This window comes from Sturnus vulgaris, chromosome 4, assembly GCF_052056855.1.
Source record: "Sturnus vulgaris isolate bStuVul1 chromosome 4, bStuVul1.hap1, whole genome shotgun sequence".
In the NCBI taxonomy this organism is placed as follows: domain Eukaryota; kingdom Metazoa; phylum Chordata; class Aves; order Passeriformes; family Sturnidae; genus Sturnus; species Sturnus vulgaris.
The window spans coordinates 16,120,763-16,140,910 of record NC_142246.1 but is presented as its reverse complement, the minus strand read 5'-3'; positions in this window follow the sequence as shown (position 1 = coordinate 16,140,910).

Here is a 20,148-nt window from a genome sequence, read left to right as displayed (position 1 = left end):
AACTTTTGAAATTGTGTTCTGACTGTTTACCAGGTTCTGCTGTTATCTGACAACCTTCACAGTCTCTGGGTTTGGGATGTCTGCATGTTGTCCCCAGGAGATTACGACTGTGTTCTCTGGAGCTCACAAATGGAAATGTGACCCTACTGTCATGCATCTTAGTGTTGTTCTAAACTTGAAGTGATTTCATTTATTCTAAGCACCTTTCACCATCATAGTCAAAATCCATTCATGATTGTTTATTGCCTGAAAGAAGCCACTTTAGCTAAACATCCTAACATTCCTGGACATGGTTAAGATTCCTAATGGCATTTGTGTGTTGTACCATCTTCATCACTATTGATGGTTTCTTTCACTCCTCATTACTACAATGGGGCAAAAGACTGCCTTATTAATGCTCTCGTCATCTTATTACTTACGTCTTTATCATTCTAATATTAATAACATCTCTTAGATATACCTTTGGTTAAAAGTATGCATTGATTTTAAAACTTTAAAAACATTTAAAAACATACTTTAATTTTTAAAAAAGCCTCCCCTTTAGTCATATCTGTTTCATTTTGGTGAGAATATTTAAGAGATTTTGCTCTTGAAAAAGTCATGGGATGAGAAAAAATATAGCCACAAGTAAAAATAGTTGTAAATATGCTCAGTTTAAAATGCAGGAAATGAAGAGTAGAAATAAAGTGGTAGTTTTCACAAAGGAGAGAATGAAGTCCCACAGGGATCTGTTCTGTGTATGTGCCCTTCTAAATGTGGAAAAAGGAAAGAATGAGTTAAACATTTTTGCTAGAAATATCAAGTTATCAGGGTAATAAATTGAGGAGTTATCAAAAATTTGCAGAAGATATATGCAAATTTCAATGAGTCATAAAATGGAATAAAAATTTTGAATAAGTTTATATGTAAAACAATGCACAAAAATCTCAAATTTATGTATACAATAAACACAGATATGATCTAAAATTAAAGAATTAAATACTGGATTTATAAGGGCTCCAAGAAAAATTAGCACAACAAAAAATCAGTAATAATTATAAAAATGACAAAAAAACCCAGAATAATAAACATTGTAATTTCACTGGGTACATGTATCATTATGTTCACATCTTTCATACTATGTATAGTTTTCATCCTGCATCTCAAAAATGTAGGTGTGAGAATTGAAAAAGTCTGGACAAGGAAAATAAGAAAAACAAGAATGAACAGCTAACTGGACATGGGTTCTATTTGGATTTCCTGTATGTGTTTTAGAATGAAAAAGAAATAATCAGTGAAGAATTTAACATATTTATCAAAAACAAGGTAACATGGAGAAAATGCCAAGGGACGGACTGCTCCTTGTGCCTACACTACTAGAGTTAGGGAGGTATCAAGTGAATTCAGAAAAGCACAAATTAAATCAAGTAAAAATTAAGGATTTGGTACCTTTTCACATTAATTTAACTTAAGGGCATGACATAATTAATAAGTTAGTATGGGTTGAAAAAGTGACCTAACATTTTATGGAAGAAGTATTCTTTGGCATCCACCTTGGGTCTGTAATTTACTGGGAAAAAGCTCTGGGAACTTGTCCAGTTCTTTTGCTCTTCCATATGCATCCTTTACTAGTCATCTCTACGATGTGCTTTGGGTTTGGTGTGATATCAAAACGTTCCAATAATTTTCTCAAACATTTATTGGATATAGTTAGCTTTCATTCCAGTTTAGAACAAAGTGCAGAAAGAAAAGTATTTGGCCAAGGTCTCCCAACTAAGGTCTGTAAAAAAGAATCACTTGATGCCCACCTGCACAGGTATCATTGCCCATTATCACTGTTTCACCCTTCATAAGGCCTCAGATATACTTCTGCCCCTAACATTACAAGATTAATATTAAGTCATTCATGTTTTTCCTCGGGGCATGTTGGCTCTGCAGACTGTAGCATATCTTACACATAACAAGAAATGGTTTAGCCAAGGCAGCAAAGAACTCATTGTTGGCTAATTTATTCTGCTTCTCCTATGGGCTGGACTGGATGTGTGATTTGAAGTTCATGTTGCCTCAACACGCCTGCCTCTGGTGTGTCAGCTAGTGAATTAAAGGGCACTTAGCAGTTTCACTGCATCACAGTCAGTAGACACAGTCAGTGTCTACTTTTCTTTAAACCTTCTACCCTAACCCCAAAAGAACCAGTTTTCACTTCACTGGTTCGCTTGTCTTGAATATCTGCATGCTCTGAGAAGGAAAATGACTGTTTCTCTGGGACTCTGGTCTCGAGCTGCAGTCATGACTACATTCACTGTTTGGACCTAGGGAGCCATAAACCTGTGTTTTGGATACAAACCAATGGAACTTTAGCCTGTGTTTTCAGAAATCACTCAGAGCTGATGAAGTTGGATTAATTTGAATTCAAAGCTTTTCATCTTTTTTTGTAATATCTCTCAAATTTTCCTGTGAAAGCAAGAAAAGTATTAGAAGAGAGAAGAAAATTACCACCTGCAGTTTTTCTTCATTTTATGAAGTACTTGAAAGAAGTAACTCCACTGTGGGGAAGTTAAAATGACCCTGCTAGCAGCAGGAGGGAGCTTGAGGGCAAAAGATCCAGTGACTATTTTGACTACAAATTTCCCTGCATTCACTGGACTGTCCACCTCTTGAGCCATATTAAGAGAATAAGTTTTTTGAACATAAGTATTGTTGGTTTAGAGTTCCACTACACTCAATTTTCAGACTAGGTTTGAAAAACCAGAATACCATACTGTCCCTTTATCCTTTTTATAGTAGTTTGTTCCTAAATGGGTTGTCTGATCTCGCAACATGTAACATTGTTTCTGTGGCTGAGTAAAAGTTTCTACTGCAGAGCATCCTGTACCTCCTATGAAGTTAAAATATGATCCATATTAGTAACTCAGACTGTTTTTTCACTGTCTATCACTCTAAGGATGAGCAAAAATAACAAAAATGAATTCTTCTCTTCTCATGATTTATTCTCCCATCCAGTCTCGTTTTCAAGTTTTTGTCACGCTCTTAGTTTTATTGAAAAAAAAAACACATAAAAGACATAGATAAATAATTCAGCCTGGTTCAGCAGAAAAGGAAGTTTCCAAGTTGGTGTTTAATTGTTTAGGGTTTTTTTTTTGTAAATACATTTAAATGATAAAACATTCAGTGAGCGACATCATGAAAAAATTTTTATTGAGGTATTAATATTTCAATATTTCAATCACTCTTTTGATACTTCATTCCTCCTTCAAATATCCTTTAATGAAATGGCAGTAGAAAATATTTGATATAATAAATTATTTGCTCCAATTCACTGCCAGTACCATGTTTGTAGGTTTACTGCTGTTATTTTTGTTATCCAATCTAGATTGTAATTACTATGCAACAAGAACTCAGTTTGAAGAATTTCCTATAACATAATTACTATAATTGTCAGCAGTTTCTTTGTGATATATTCTAATTTATTGTCATTATTTCTAACTATACACTCTTCAGTTATAAAATACGCATTTAATCAAAGTTAATAATTTCTTTCACTCTACAGTGATTACAAATAAAAAATATTTGCAGTTTGTTTTCATGCTCTTCATTAACATATTGCTGGGCTTCCCCATGACTATTAATTCTGTGCTGTAGATTGCCTCACTGCCTTTAGAAAAATCCTCATTCATTTTGAGTGAAGATGCCAGAATGTGGCCTTTTAAATCTTTCTTGCGTTATATTTTAATGTCAAATAACCAATTCAGCAAATTGAATTGCCACAATATACAATATAAATAACATTCTTGTTTGGGCTGAATGGTGACTGCAAACCTTGTCATGACTTTGAATGTTTTATTCTTTGACAGATTTAAAGAATCAATTTACCTGTAACTGGAAACAACTTGCACTTCTGTTATTCTCTTCTGCATCTGCCTGATCAATAGGTCTGCAGTGAAGGGGGCATGATGAATGGTTGTAAAAGGCTGCTGTTCATACACAGCTCAGAACAGTAACTCTCAGCTCCAGTGTAGCTCTTTGGTGAATTTTTCAATATACAATATACATGGCAGTGTTTGTTTTTCAGTAGCAAAGAAACTACATGGGAACAGTAAATGGGATTCTAGAGGCATGAGAATGACAGGGAATGACATTGCCATCATTGATATATTCCAGTAGTCTTAGAAAACACACATTTTTCAGACCACTATTTCAGTTTCATACTCACAAAACACTTCTTTAATGCTAGAAGATTATATTGATGGTCCAGTTAAAATATATCTAAATTTTAGTTTCTGTAGATGCCATGCAGGAAAATTGAGTCCATTTGAAGCATTCTGTGTCTCCTTCCTAAATCATTTTAGTTGAATGAGAGGATAGAGATGTCACTCTTTTATATGAAGTGGAAGAGTTCTGGAAATGTATTCTATGCTAATGGTTTACTATGTCATAATTTTGAGCTCTGTACCTTCTGCATAACGTTTTCCTGGCTTCTAAAAACTGCAACAAGAAAAAAAATTGCCAAATGATATTCTGCTATGCATCCAAATTTTAATAAAATGGCTTTAATTAAAAAAGATTCATTTTTTTCCCCAGTTCATTTAGAAAAACTATTTTAGTCTTTTTCCCAGACAAAGCTGAAATGATAAAGCTTGTTTGTGTTTCTATTTGCTGATATCTGAATTTCTGAGCTCAGTAAGCAATATTTAGCATCTCATAACTCTGGTCTTTAGCGAAAAGATGTATTTTTTCCCTATATAAATTTTCCTAAATAAATTTTCAATAATTGTTTCTCATGCAGATAAAAAGATTGTGCTTAAATTTTATTATTCCTTGATCATTGCAGAGGCAAGAGGTGAGACTGATCAAGTGCACTGTCAAAAGGCACAGTAAATACCCACTCAGCGGCAATGCAGGTGGGAACATGCCAGGTTACAAAGGATAACTCTTAAAGAAATCAGCCTAATTTTTCTACAGAATTCTGAATAGCTGCAATCTGATTGAAAACACTACAGGTCAGAAGTAATGTCAAATGTTTTCGTTAAATCGCAATTACTAATTTCTTATCTAATTATAGCTTCTCTTAATTTTTATCCTAAATTATAAATAATATTTCCATATCCTTAAAAAAAACCAAAAAACAAAAACCAGAAAAAAGGCACTCTGATAAGGTTTGAACAATACAGTACATGTAGAAAAAATATTTCCTTCACACATTTTCCATTGGAAGGATGGAACTGACGATGTGCCTATTGAAATGCGATTTTCACGATAATTGTGGGATTCAAGAAAGCAGCATTTTTTCTAATATTAGAATTATTTTAATCTCTTTCTTCCTCAGGATGGAAAATTATCATACTACAGCAAACTTCTTATGTAGGTATACAGAACCAGTCTGCAACACAGATGGTCCATAAAAGGAAGGTGAACTGTGCATTATAGTTACATTGCCGTGTTATAGGATAAGTCACATCCCTTTGTGAGTGAGTGTTGCAGCCTGTTACTTTGTTCTTCATAAAAATCCTGGAATATATAAATGTCTTTTATTTATAAAACCTAAAACTGTAAGAAACTGCCATAACAGAGGCCAAAACATAAATCCAAGGTTATGTCCATATTTTGACTATTTTTGTTCACATCTTTTGGCGTCAGGACATTTCTTAAATAGGAAGGAACTAAGACATCAGTAGATGAATTTTGGAAATTTCCTTTCAGCAGATGAATATTTTCTGGAGCAGTGATGATTTATATTAAATACTATTCGTTCAATAGAATAATTTGAGGGAACCAGAACTAATGAGAATCTAGGAGACTTGCAGGGTGGTTTCCCTACTTTGGTGAAAGTTAGACAACATATCAGAGAGTGGTTACTGGACTTGGTGAAAAATGAGCTCTTAAATTTGTCAAGGCAAAGATGAAAGATAAGGCTAAGACTCACCTGGAGGAGAATTTACTTGTGTCAGACTAGAAAAAAGCTCCTGCTGCCTCCAGTGTCCATAGAAAAAACAAAAGTTGTGCTGAAGGTTATCACAATTATCCTTCTGTGGTGGATGATTACAGTGGGATACTTGTAGAAAACCTCCTCGCTAGGTTATGTCTATTAGCTAAGACAAAATCCAGTACTGTCCTCATGCCACCCATAGGTTCTCACAGGGTGGACATTCACAGCTTTCTCACTGAGTGGATTTTCAAAGGTGTTTTTACTCTCCTTGAAAGAGCTATTAAACATTTACATTTCAAAGAGATGATGTTGCAGTGTTAGACAGACATAGTAGTGTGCAGACCCTCCCCCTTGTCCTTCCTTGTGTATTCAGTATATATCTGTTCCTTTATTCAAAATTCTTCTTGGTTTTATCTTCATTGGCATAAAGATCTGCTTGGACATCATCAACAAACACCACCGACTTGAGTAATGACAATTCTGATGAAAACTAATAGGAACTGCAAGCACTTTATAAATGAGGCCAATGTCAGAACTGATATATAACTGCAGCCATCCAGGAGGAAAATAGTACAGACTTGTAATTTTTAATAGATGTTTTTTCCTACATTTAAGATAATAGATTTAAAGCCAAAAATTCCCACAGGATTTAGATTGCCAAAGCACTGCTATTTAGCTGGTGGTATTTACGCTAATGATCCCACTCTGCTTGGAATGCTCTTTCTTCATGGCTCTATTGCTTGCAAAGCTTTGTATGCTTGTTTTTCCCTTGTTAGAATACATCACTGATCCTATAGTTCTTTGAAGCATCTGATATGTCACCTGCTATTTAAAAACACTTGCTTCCTAATAGGAAGAGTAAGAATACTCATTATATTTCTTTGCTAGTGTGAATTTTTGGCCATAATGAGTTATACCAACTAGGGTCCACAGGAGACAATGAAAAAACAGGGAAATTGCTTCCTATTTCTCCACAAGTAACATGAGATTTCAGAGTTATTTGTGTACAGTGCACAGTTATCTTCAGTGTGAATGAGAAGCTACTATTCTTTCTCCAGTCATTTGAAGGGAATTATCCTTTCTTAAACTGAAAAAAACAGGCTCAGAAATAGGCATAAATGCAGACTAGGACAAAGCCTTGCTGTACAATACAATGCAAACATTTAATTTTTCAGTCTATGCTATTTTATTTGCAATAGAACAACTTCTTTCTTGATTTCTTTACTGTCTCACTCTTTTCCTAGTTATTGCAGTTCTGGTCTGCTTTAAAAGTCCATAAGATCTGTGCTGTAACATTCTTCTTTAAACCCACTTTTAGATATTTTCTAGTAAGAAAATCACTATTGGTTGATTTTTTTTCCTTCTAATTACTTCAGAAACTATCAAGTGAAAACAGGTAGAAGGTTTAGGATGAGGGATTTGGTATCTAGATGATGTAAGTTTTGAATTATCCATGGGCAGTTTGATTCACTAAATAATTCACTAACCATGCTGTACATTGGCATTAAAAAATCAGGAACTCTTTGTACTATTATTCTGGCAAGTTTCTTACAGATAACTTTCAGTGCTTGAAGACACCATGTGAATACTCTTTTTTTTTTTCCAAACCAAATGGTATATAGATTCATGTTCTTTCCTAGTATATTTATTAGAAGCGAATTTTAATTTGCACTATAGCACATACCTAAAAATTACTTTCTCAGCATGAATTGATGTAAATGCATTTTGATCCACATTATCTGCAACTAGGAACATTGCTTTAATTATAGGGATCTTAGCTGGGGAAACCAACAGAAGCTCAGCAAGCTAGTTCTTACTGGGATCTTTAGATTCCTGTGAATCTGCAAAGCCAAAATAGGACTCTGACAGAGACTGGATCAGATCAATGTCTCCAGATTCAATCCTCAAATTTCCTTTATCCTCCCTTATCAAGCTCAGAAGCTGCAGTCCTTAGAATTGTACATTCCTCAGTAAAATGAAGAATGTAAAATGAAAGAAATATCCAGATGATGAAAACGTTTTGATGGTCGTGTTTTCATTTTTGGGGGGATGTCTTTTTTCTCTTCTTAACAAAACATACATAAACAATCTGAGGAAAAGAACACATGGAGATCACAAATAAATTCTATTATTTCTGCTGTGTTTTTGGTTGAAGGAGATGATGCATGACTGAAGCTTTGAAAATGGGACAAGTTTAGCATGACTTACAACAAACTAAGAAATGCCTTGTTATTTATTAGACAACAAGATTAGTGATTACCTGACTACCCCAGCAGTTTCTGAAATAACCTTTGAGAAATTTAGCTCCAGGTGATGCAGTAGGAACTGTTGGATACTGCAACTGTATTACTTGAAAAATCATTGCATATCTGTAACTCTGGTCCTGCCAGAATCACTCTGGTAACTCTGGTATTGCTCTCAAGAATAAAGATGAGCAACTAGAAGTTCTGATTATGGAAATTTTTACTTAAACCTTCCTTGTTCTGTGAGATTTGTCTAGAATGATCCATAACCTTGTTATTCCTTACTCCTTTTGGAGATATTCCAAACGTAAACTTTTATTTCAAGGATGAGTGTCTCTGTGTCTAGGCTGGTGAATTATAGAAAGCATGGTATGCATCCCACTGCTGCCTGTCTGCAATCTGAATAAATCTGGAATCACAGGTAAGAGACTGGGAACACGTGAGGCAACTGTAGGATAGATTCTGTGACATTTTGCATACTTATCAACTACAATCCATAGTGCAAGCTAAATGCATGTGGAAATCCGTGTCTCTTGCAGAAGGACCTGGATGTGGAAAGGTTTGAGTAAGGTCTTATAGGATTTTCACTGTTAATCAACCACATAGAAGGCTGGAGAGGCATGAAGTAGGCCTTGGATGACTAAGATTTTTCAAATAACAAGCTTTTTTTATTCAAGAACAAACCACTTTGATGTTTTCAACAAATAATAATTTTTTTAAAGTGGCAAAATTTGTGTATCCTCCTATAAGTTTATCCCTACTGGTAGCTGAATAAATGTTAGGAATCTGGCCTCATGTGATTCTAAATATTTTGAATTTCTCCTTATCTTCAGACTATTCCTTCAGGCAAAAAATTAAGATCAAGTCCTCACAGGGAGCCTTACAGCAACCATCTGAGGACTTCTGAAGGTTTTGTTCATTACCCATTTTACTTCTTTGGTACACTGCTCTCTACAGGTCTAGCACAAACTCATTGGCCAGTATCATTCGGTGGAGTATATTAGGTTATGAACTATAATGTCACATTGAGTTATGTCATATATGACACAACGTGACCCCAAAAAAACATGATGGATAGTGATGAGCAGAAAAGGACGTTTCAAAAACTTCTGTCAAAGTAAACTCTTGTTATAATTATTTTAAAAGTTGGCCTTGAAAAGAGACATATTTTAAAAATAAGATTTTATTAGGGGGCAGGGATTTTGCCCACAGTGTAATCAGATATAAGTCATTAGTGAAAAAGCAAATATTTCCCATCATATAATATATTCCATCCACAAAAGGTAGAACTTCTATGACTATTCATGTCCAGCTGTGCTGTCTGCTAGAGGAAACCAACTTCCCTCAGTCTGATGTGTGAGGTTTTTTACAAATCTGGAGAGATTATGCTAGATATATATCATATGCTCCCTCTAGCTGAGATTGTTTTATACATATACATGTATGCTTTCTCTTAAATTCCCTTCTTCAAATTGATGGCTCCCTAGTGGGCTTTTTAACACTTATGTGGTGTTTATCATCTTTAAAAGATCTTTTAAATATATGTGATTGTACTTAGCTTCATGAGGTGAGAGTGAACTGAATGGACAACAGATCTGTCAATGCTGGTTAAGGTTAGTTTTACAGGTCTCAATTTTTGATTATGCAGTGAAACTTCCTGCATGTTAACATCTGATATAAATCCCATGACACTTGTTTCAGGGTCATGCTGCTGGATGATATAAGTGCTGTGTATGGAATCAATGGCTCTGAGAGAAGTAATGCTTGTGGCTATGCAGTTGTTGCTTGCAGTGCCAAAGACTGAAAGGTGATTCATGGTGCTACGAGCAAGTTAAAGTGTATTTATTGTTATGAAAATTGCCTTTCTGTATTTCACCCTTCTGCTCTTGCCTCCTCAAGGCATTGTTTAACTTCTATGTAATACAAATCCACCAATTTATTAATTTGTTTTTCCATTGGCAAGTAGGTTCCACTTCCTTTCCAGTTTGTCTCTATATCAGATATATCATCAGAAAAGGAAATTATTGTAAGAAGATTTAATTGCCTTGGAAAAAAGTCTGTGGCTTAAGATATTTAGTATATTTTGTAAGTCTGTGGCTTTTTTGTGCATTAAGCATTTATGTTGGTCTTTGCTATCAACAACTGAAGAAATCAAAGTTAGCCGTCAATGCAGTGTGCTTGCTTTTGTTGCTTCCTTCTTAAACAAGCATTGTGAGTTCAAATTTAGTAATAGGAAAAAAGCTGCTTTCCTCTTACAAAATTATCAATGTGTCTTTCAGAATTAGAAATGTTGTATTTGAGTTTAGTAAGTTTTGGACCATATTTAAAGAACCCTAAAAATATGAAGTTCACATAACTATTAAGGGGAGGTAGGGATTGTGTTTTTAGATGTCATGGGTTTTAGTATGAAGGGAGAATGTTTCTTCAAAGCTTGGAATTTTCAGTATCCTAAAACTAGAAATGTCCTCTGATGTTTTAGCATACAGTCTGTATGCTGTGGGTATATTTTCCTCCTGGAAGGGAGGTCAAAAATCCCCACATAACTTGATTGACATCTGCATTGCTTATTCTAGTTCTGGGGTTAAAAAATATGAGTTTTGGGAAGCAAATGTGTATTTTGGGCTTTGGGCTTAAATATCCTCAAAGGAATTCTCTCTATTTGAATCTGAAATAATTTGTCAAATTAGCACATGACTGACATTGCATGAAACACATGCTGACATTCTGCAATGAGGAGTACAACAGAGTCATTGAATTGAATTACTACTGCTAGGTGAGGCATGAAAAGGATTGAACAGCATTGCATGAGTGTGAAGTTGCAAACCCAATAGTAGAACATGAAGGAATTGATTCAAGGTTTTTTTTTTAATAACAGAAAAGGGATTTAATTGTCATTAAATTATAGCAAAGTTTATGAAGTATTGTTTTCCCATGTGTATTTAAAAGATCAAAAAGCATGTGAAAATCGTGAAGGCTGGTTTTAATCAACTGTTTTCTCTTTTAGAGTCTTACACAGAAAAATAAATTAGGAGTCCTTTGTTTTAGTGTTTGTAATATTGGATCAGATGCTTGCATTAGCAGATTCAGTGTGTGTGCTATAACCTGACTGCCATGGACTAGATATAGAAGAATTTTCTTTTTCTTTTTTTTTTAGGAATGCATGTCTATAATGCCTTTCCATTCCTTTTTAATCTGATCAACTACTGAGATTTGAATTTATTTTTTTTTCTGAAGAGAGATGGCTTATAACAATGACTGCTGTAATGAGAATCATCACTTAGTAATCAAATTCCTTTCCCTATGTTGATATGCTAAAACATTAAACAGGTTTTGGCCACAGGGGATGAAATATGTTGAAGAATCTGGGCTCAGTAGCAAAGAAAGAACAGAAGAGTGGACAAGAAGCATTAATGCTTCCCAAGGTGGGCAGAAGGAAGTTCTGGCTCTTTTGGCCTTGGGGAGATAAGTTGTTTCAATACTGCAGGAGATGCATGAAAGTTCTGATACTTCTCTCTGGTTTAATCTAAGAAGTTTTGAATATAATAAATATAAATATATTTCCCAAACACCTTGAGTGGCCAATTTTCTGGCAAATTCAAGGAAAAATCCCCATGACTAAAGCCCTAATTTCAATCCAATAGTGTCTCTGACAGTCTCCTGTAGATAACAGATGTATTACCTCCAGACTACTACACTTGATACCAAAATAGGTAGTCAGGTTAACATCTTCCACTTAATTTGTGATTCATCTGTCAGATGACAAAACACATCACTGGTTCTGTGAACGATTTTAAGATCATTTGGATCCATAGTACTAAACATTGAAACCTGTGCTCTGGGCTAAGAGGAATTCTCTGTCCAGGTGAAAGAAGCCTTTAAGCAAGGGATGCAACAAAACCAAGTCCATAAGGATGGATTCCAGGCAAAAGAGATTGTAAATTTAGCTAACATTTGCTGTCTTAAGTTAAACAAGCCTAATAATTTAAACATACAAATTAAAAGTCGCATCCATAAGGTACTAAAAATTAAGCTCAGGCACAGGTCCTGCAGCAATCCCATTCCATATACCCTAGTGTAAAAGTATATATTTAGCATAATTTCCAGATTTTCAAAAGTTAGAAAGCCCCTTCAAAGCTCAAACTTCAGATGAACCAGTACCCATTTCAAGCTCAAAAGAAGTTTTGGCTGTCAAAAAACCGCAATGACTTTAAATGTTAGTCTTCCTAAAATCTGGCTTTACATATGTGTATTGTACATGTTTAAATCTGTCCCTCATTGATATCAAATAATGAACTGCCTTGAAACTACACACTGATGAAATTGAGAACGACTGTTTATCTTGCAGGTAACAGCACATATATGCTCTGGAGGCAAGCATCTGGTAATGTTTGCAAAACCACTAATTTGTTATAAATTTTATACAAAGTGCTCCCTTTGAGTGAATGTGTTAGCTGTTATACTGTAATGACCAAAATTTGAAGAGAGAGGTGAAAGCATTTCATTCACACTGATGAATAGTTACTTACATAAACAGCTGCATTAGAAATCAAAATAGATGTTTAAATGCATGAAGTATCTTGTGATGCCTGCACACATTATTAGCGGATAAATATTCTGAAATTTTTTCACAACCCTCATTTTCAAAAACTGAGATTGGATGTCATCTTTCCCTTTTTGAATCATCCTTTTTTGTGTGTTTGTTTGACCAGATTACATCATTGCTGAGTAAATGTTTAATTTAGGTGTCCTCCTTAGTGTTGTAATCTTTTTGGTCCATTTGGTCCTGAATGTTTCATGTATGTACTCCAGTTCCTCGCACAGGTCTCTAGTGAATGCAAAAAAGGAAGCACATTGAAACTGGATGTTCTTTAAAGAGCTAAATATGCAGCTCACACAGAAAAAAATCCATATTTGACTGAATTGTGAAAGGCACCGTGCTGAAAGTTTAATGTGTTTATCATGCATCATCCAAAATAAATTGTCCTACTTTAATGCTGGTTTCTTAAAATATACATAAGGAGTTTTAGTGATTAAATGGACATTGTCAGCTAGGTAACCGTACAGTATTTTACTCACTTGGTTTTTTGTATTTTTTGTGGATTCAAGTGCATTTTCCCACTTATTGGAGGGGTTTTTTCACTAAAGTTACTACGTGAATACTCTTACCAAATTAATTGCCTTTCTAAACTTACTGCAGGCTGCTCTGAGGAAAATAGTTAAATATATAAGACAAATACAGCATGAGTTGAATCATCAACCTGAAGAGATTACAGATACCAGTCAAAGAGCCAGGCAAGTGGATGGTACTACTCATCAATCACATAGGCAGCTGGCAAGTGAACAAAACTTTAATTCTTTACTAGCCAGAGTTAACTGAGACAACAGAAGTAGTGATCATGTATTACTGATAAAAGCCATCAGAAAATTACTGTTTCCTTTTAGAGACACACCTGTGCAGGTGCTGCTTATTCAGACTATGAACTCGCCAAATTAAACTTGCAAAAATGTCAAATTCATAACAAAATTTCTACAAGTTTTACTTAAGACATATAGACATAAAGACTTGCAGCTATTATTCTTTGCTATAGGTCTAATGCAGACATAGAAGGGTTAAGCCATGAAAAGTCACAGCCTAAAAATTACACCTTATTCCTCAGTACTTTCCTCATATCAGTGTCACCTGGACATTCTTCTGGTGAATTTCAATTGAAATTTGGCTACTACTGGTGTGCAAAATTACTGCCCATTCTCCGGAGGAAATTAAGCAAAGTTAGCTTTCCAGAATGCCACAAATAGGGAAATGTTACTGTATGCATGGAGAGGACATGAAGACCATAACGTTGGACCTAGGTTTACAAATCTTAATTTAAATCAAACAGCATTGTCTCTTAAAAGAAATAATATGTTTTTTTCCAGGCAAGAAAAGCTCCTTATGTGATGGTGAACACATAAGCAAAGTAGACAATTATTTCTGAGATTTCCTTACAGTAGAATCTAGTCAAGAAACTGGAAAAAAAACCCAACCTGAGCAGAATGATTGCTGTTACACTAAAAGTTATTTTTGGTAAGGAAAACAAGTAGACACAAGGGATCACAGACCTGTAAAATGCATTGTTGTACTGAGCAAGCTGAATGATTAATACACCGGTAGCTGACAGTCTGTAAGCAATTAAAGGAGGATATGTTGATCAGTTCAAGGCACAGTTGATTTATAAAAAAAACTGTAATATATAAATGTCCTAACCATATCTGTCTTAGAATAGAATAAGCATATGTACTTTAAGGAATGGACATTTAGGTACAGGATTTTAAGTGTAAACTTGTGTAAATTTTAACAAGTAGGATCTACGCTTTAAGGTGATAAAATGGTTACATTTAATCTCAAATCATTACTGGACATGGGAAATATATCAACATGTTGAATTACTTGAAAAGTTCATGTATGTCACATGCCCAGAAGGCAGTGATCTGTTGACAGGAAACCGAACCGGGTCAAATAATTTTACCTTGATTTAAATTTCAGCCAGGTTAAATTTTCGCAGCTTATTGGGGCAAATTCCAACATTTACAATTTTTTTTCTAGGGTTACATAGCTAATTGTGTTAGCTTCTACTGATATTAACCACTGAAGACATAAAAACACAGTTTTGAGGCCCTTCTCCATTTAACAAAACACTTACTTCCTGGCACTTTTGCGCTTCTTATACTCTGTAACAGAACATGAACTATTTCTCCCTTTCCACGTTCCTCATTTATGAGAATAGTTTTCTCTTCTCCCCACTCCCGCCTGTGGGATAGCTTAAGGAATTCTGCTCCTAATCTGCTTCTCATTGTACAGTCTGTAAAATCTGCTGGTTTATGTACACCATGGAACATGGGAAACTTTTCCCACAAACAGCTTTTACTTAGTCTGTTCTCAGTGCCAGCCATTCTCAGATTGATTTACTATCCCCAGTTCATGCGACTTGCTTATGACATTTATCTCTTTCTGTAAGTAGTTTCAAAATATGTTGCATCTGAATTTCACAGCTGAACTGGAGTAACCTAGAGACATTGTTCATACTGCAGTTTATTATTATCACCTTTTATTGGCATTGCTAGCATAATGTGAGAAAGAAGTATTTTTTTCAAAAGAAATATGACTACGTGGTTGGATACATTAAAAATCAATATTGGAGATGATTTAGAAATTAGTTTTCTTCTTTAATTGCAGTCATAAAATCAACTAGTACAGGGTGAATTTATCACGTGTCATTGTTAATTTATTTTTGGTGAGTATTAGGTTGCTGAAGCTTAAAATTTAATTTTGGCAGTAAATTCAGTCACAAACATTTTAATTGCAAGTGGAGAGGAAAAGTCTGTGAACATGAACAAATTCAATGGTTTTGAGATTTGAATATGTATCTATCGGAAATGTCTATTTGTACTTTTCCGGGAGTACCACTTGCATGGTTCTGCTACAGTTCTGCAGGGTGGAATGATGAGGCTTGGTTTGTTATAGGGCAATTGAGAACACAGATATTGAAAATAGCACTGAAAACAAAATGCTGAAGAATGATTTCCTGAGTCAGGGCCATTCTTTATAAAAACTCTATCAGCATATGCCTATACACATCAAGGACTTGGGCAGAAGTTCACAATATAGTGAGTGAACCTGTAGAGATCTCTTCCAATCTAAAAAGTTCTGCAAATCCTGAGAAAGAGCTCGGTCTTCTGTGCAAGTCACACTCTGATGGCAAACAGCCTGTTAGAGAAAGAGCAGCTCAACATTAAGCGTCTGTCATCATTTAAATGGAAAGCTGATTTGTTTAGATGCTTTAGCATGAGTGGTAGAGGTTGCCAGGCTCACATAAACATTTACCTTTATTTAGTGATAAGTCCATGGCTGGGAAGCTTATGGGTATTTATATTTGGCTGTGGCAGTCTTGTAATTATTTAATAAGGCACACTAAAGATAAGGTTATCATGATATAAGTGCCTGTAATCCCTCTGGGGTGTAATTGCCTCATGATAACCTCATCCCTTGAAGTTGTCTCTATTGCTAATATGAAAAATGTTTGTTTTCAGTGGGAACATATATTTTGTGATGGGACAGCATTAAACTGTCAGATCAAAAAGTTAAACAGCATTTAGAATGAGCACAAGGGTTCAGATGGATTAACTCAGCCCTCATAGATGGTTGACCAGACAAACTGAAATAATCCAAAAACATTTTGAATGAGTGAGGTTTTAAGTCTGGAAGCATCTGAAGAGAAATAGCTGTTTTCCCAGAAAAAATGCTTTAGGTTTCTTAGACTCTACTAGTGAACCTTGGGATTCATAAGAATCAGGAAATATGTTTCAAAAGACATAGTTGTGGGAGTTTGTTTGGAAGAGTTGATTTGGGATTTTTTTTTTGTGGTGTTTTGTTGTTGTTGTTGTTTTGGGTTCTTTTTTGTGGTTTTTTTTTTTGTTTTGGTTTGATTTGGTTTTTTTGGTTTGGTTTGGGTTTTGGTTTTTTTGGGGTTTTTTTGTGGTTTGGTTTTTTTGGGGGGGGGGTGGTAATGGTAACATCTGTATCTTTTCTTCAAAACTCAGCATTTTGAATAGTTGATCCACCATTCAGTAACACAACACTGTGTAGAGCATTGTAAATCATGAGGTAAGGATTAATAAAATGCACATGCTTCACAAATAGGTCTTGGAGGACAGCTGTTATAATTGTTGCTACAAGGAATTTTCAAAACACAGAAGTACATTAATACTTGAAATGTATCACCTGAAAACTAGGAAAGTTTGTCATGAAGACCCCAAAATAAATGAATAGCACTTTCCTCAAGACTCGAGAAGTGTGTGGATAAGAACACTCCTTAGAGAGGCAGAGAAATACTGTTCCTGAAGGACACAAGTCCAGGTCAGGGACTCCACTTTTTTCTTGCTTCAGGCATTATCTGACATAAATTTGCACCTCTGAGAAGTTGCTCACAGACGAGTGTATGACAGGCATGCACATTTTGTGTCCCATTTTGCTTCCCTAAGAAGCCCTGTGGCCTGCTTCTACAAGCTGCCATGTACATTCTTGTGACAAATTCACTGTGAGGTCCAGCAGACAGTCACCCCCTGCAGCTCCAGAGGCTGGAGGGTCTGCATGGAGAAACCTTTCCCATCACATGAAGGGTGTTACAAATGGGAGGTCAGCACGGCAGGCTCAGTGTTTAGGTTTCTGAACTTTTTATAGGCTCTGGCTAGTTGTGTGCCTGAAGATGGAAAATATTTGGAAGTGAACCAAAAAATTCAAAACTAACCTTTTATTTCCTTGGGATTTTTGGCATCAGTGGCTCTTTTGGCTGTGTCTGAGTGGAATAAGCTGTGTCTTTGAGTTTAGTACATTATACAGTAACATATTACACTTCTCTATTTTTTGTGCCTGGGAATTTCACCTCATCCATCTTTCACAATGTTCAGCAGAGACTTTTAAAAGTCCCTGAGCCAGCTTTACTCAATTAATTGGAGACAGAACCAAACCCTAGATCCTGATTTCAAACCTAAATCCCTGTTCCGCTTGAATCTGATGCTATGCCGGGCCTAAATTAAACACAGAATCAAAACAATGAACATCTAACAAAATTTGAATTTAAATGTTACTTGCTTGGCTAAGACTGAATATCCTGAGTGCAAATTTTGGCCATTCAATACCTGCACTTGAAACAAATCTTAAACTCAATAGGAAAAGAATTAGGGAGAAAAAATGGCATGCTTTAAAGTATTTAATCTAAGTTAAAGCTATATCTCATTTAAATGTTTAAAGCACTGAAGCATTTCAAGGTATATTTCATTTGAATGTTTTACTATTATTTTGGTTTGGTCATTAGTTGAAAACTTTTCAAATATCTCATATGTGTATCTGGATCCCTTGGTCTTCCAGCTTTCCAGTTGTTGCAGAGTTGACCACAGTTTAGTCATTTGCTATTCCCCTAGCAGGACTAGAGAGCTTTTGTTTACACAGAAAATGTATGTCTTAGAAAAATATATACATAATAATTCCTGTCATATTCTATATCACATAATCATGTTTAAGTTATTTATATATATATATATTTATGTTATTTATATATACATATTATGCTCTTTAAAATAAAAATGAGGGTTTATTATAATTTTATCCCTTTTTATTATGTTTCCATTTTAGCTATATTATTCTAAATCAAAACATTAACAGCTCATGTTAGATCATAGCTTTCATTTTTCCATCTTAGTGTAAGTCAGCCTCAAATTTGTAGGCAGAAGGGGAAGAGACCCCTAATTAATCTAAAACTAATTAACTGTTTCTCAAAGTGGGACAGTGACGTTTGGGCCGCTTCCCTTGAGTTCTAGTGCTGCTTTGGAGCCCTCTCCTGGAAGCTCTACTTGTGAATTGGGAAGCAATTCATGAGTTGATTTTCATTAGGAACTAGCTTTAAGAGTATGAATTGGAAAGTTTACACCTGTGTAAAGAGTGGAATAAAAGATTCAAATTTCTCTGCAAGTTTCACTATTTTCGTATCACTTTAAAATTAACAGTACGAAGCTAGTGATAAAGTCATGATTACTAAGGAGGCTAAATGTAGAGTTACTTTATGGGTGCATGGCTCAAATATTTCAAGAGTCCTGATCTCACCAGAGAAAATCCAGGAATCTGAGGACAGGAAGAACACTGTATGGGTGTTCATGAAAAGTAAATGCAAGAAAGACAAAAGGAGAGATGAAGAAAAATAAAAACAGAAAAGGGGTGGGATAAGAGAAAGAGAGTGACAGAGCCAGATCAACTCCGTGGATCCCAGTGGCGCACTGTGGATGCTCTCCATCTCCATCTTCTTGGTGCTGAGGGTCCCACACAAACATGGAGTTCAGGGAATCGATACACACTTGAGCGGGTGGGGGAAGGCCCAGGTTCCTCCCCTGGCAGGGACAAGTCTGACACAGGCTCTTGCAGCAGCCTCTGGCTCTGTCGCATCCCTTTGCATCACGAGCAGTGCTCTCCTGCAAGGCCTCAGCAGTGAGTCTGGGGAGAGCTTTGGGGCTGTTTGATGGATTCTGGCACCTCCTCAGCTCCCCGCCACGGCAATGTGCCCTGGATGTGGTCTTCCCGGCCTGGGGATTTTCCTGCTGAGCCGCTTTGCGTGAGGGAGGATGGGCGTTCGCTGCCAGTGAGCAGAGGTTCCCCCACAGCCCCAGAACTCTCCTCCTCCCTCCCTGGCTGTGCGCAGTGTGTGCCAGCGAGGCCTCAGCGGATGAGCCTGTGGGCTTCGGCCTCCCCGAGCCCCAGCCTGGCCCAAGCTGATTTTCAGGACAGCTGCTGGCTTTGGCTTTCTTTGGCTACATTCTCCGGCCTCACTCGTGTTTCCTTGTCCCTAGACCAGAGGTAATTGATCAGTGGTGTCACCTTTATGGTAGCTCAGGTGCTGTTAGGCCGCTCAAGTTCCAGGCCAATGCTGCAGTCAGGTGAAGGAGGGGTGGGCTTGGGTGGTCTCAGCCTCCTTATTCAGTAGAGGATTTTTCAGGTCCTTCCCAACCCAAACTATAGTGTGACTCTAGAGGACGTGTGGATGTGTATTTTCATTTGATTCAATTAATACCCATTAATAGAAATTATTATTATCATCATAACTTTATTAAAATTATTTACTACTATTTCTATAGCTTAATACTACTTCTAGTTCTTCCTTTTCTTCCTCCTCCTCCTGGTCTTCTTCCTCTTCTCTTTCCTCTTCTTCTTGTTCTCCTCCTTCTTTTTTTTTCTCTTCTTATTCCTATACTTATGAGGATTATTACATTTCCTGCTGGTACTCTTTCTTCTTCATCTCAGTATTTTATACTTCTTCTTCCTATTTTTATTCTTATCCTAACTATTTCTTCTTCACTACTTCTTCTTCATTTTTTACTTCTACTTCTAATGGTACTTCTACTTCTAGTTATATTCCTACTTCTTATTCTTATATTCCTATATACTTATAATCTTATTCTTACTCTTATTCATCTTCT